Here is a 1,163-nt window from a genome sequence, read left to right as displayed (position 1 = left end):
TATGCTTAGGTAAATGAATCATGCACTTTTATATTATTTTGACTATAATCTCAGAAAATTAATTGAAAAATTTTCCTTACAAAAATATAATTAATGCAAGTTTATGTTTATATGCTTAGGTAAATGAATGATGCACTTTTATATTATTTTGACTATAATCTCAGAAAATTAATTGAAAAATTTTCCTTACAAAAATATAATTAATGCAAGTTTATGTTTATATGCTTAGGTAAATGAATGATGCACTTTTATATTATTTTGACTATAATCTCAGAAAATTAATTGAAAAATTTTCCTTACAAAAATATAATTAATGCAAGTTTATGTTTATATGCTTAGGTAAATGAATGATGCACTTTTATATTATTTTGACTATAATCTCAGAAAATTAATTGAAAGATTTTCTTTACTAAAATATAATTAATGCAAGTTTATGTTTTTACGTAGATTAATATATATATATATATCAATCTAAAATATAATAGAACTCTCAAACAGTTTCTAAAACATCCTACAAAATGAGTCTCTCCAAAAAAATTATAGTAATCGCATTTGTTTTCACTCTTTTCTTCGCGATGCCAATTGTTCGCTGCACCGATATTGTTTCAGGTACTACATTAAAATTTAATTTTTAGTTATGCTAAAGTCTTCATTGCTGCATAATTTTAATATTTTATTATTTTTTACTATTCGAATAGATTTCGGAGTTAAAAAAGTGTATCATATATGCTATGGTCCATGTGACGACAAAGGAGTGTGTGAGAAGTATTGTCATACCAAAAGCGGTCTGATAAGGGGCGACTGTGTTGATCGCATTTGTTGTTGTGAACACTAAATAAAATATTAGATATTAGATCTTGTATGAAATGAAATAATATTACCAATAATACATAAAATGCTTTTACAAAAAAAATATATATATTATCAAATTGAAGTTACTTTGATTAACCTCGAGAAAACATTAGTCAAAGTTGCAAGTCTTTTCTAAAAAAAAATTAATAGAAATATAGTAAATATTAATAATGTAATACATCCCACGTGACTTAGAACTGTAAAATATGGAAAGAAAACACGTGAAGAACAATTAACGTTACATATATATCTCATGCAAAAATAAATGAAGTGAAAAAGAAAACTAATAAAAAATGGTAAATGTAGTTAAG

The 1,163-nt window shown here is 24.2% G+C and overlaps 1 long non-coding RNA gene across 1 annotated transcript; it reads left to right on the top strand.

The window, feature by feature from the left end:
- The first annotated feature begins 486 nt into the window (after window positions 1-486).
- Window positions 487-947, top strand: LOC106318495. Its single transcript, XR_001265322.1, has 2 exons — window positions 487-609; window positions 699-947. It is a non-coding gene; the product is annotated as an uncharacterized LOC106318495 (long non-coding RNA).
- The last annotated feature ends 216 nt before the right edge of the window (window positions 948-1,163 follow it).

Source organism: Brassica oleracea, chromosome C9 (genome assembly GCF_000695525.1).
Source record: "Brassica oleracea var. oleracea cultivar TO1000 chromosome C9, BOL, whole genome shotgun sequence".
In the NCBI taxonomy this organism is placed as follows: Eukaryota; Viridiplantae; Streptophyta; class Magnoliopsida; order Brassicales; family Brassicaceae; genus Brassica; species Brassica oleracea.
The sequence above is the reverse complement of the archived record's forward strand: the minus strand, read 5'-3'. Positions and strand labels throughout refer to the sequence as shown.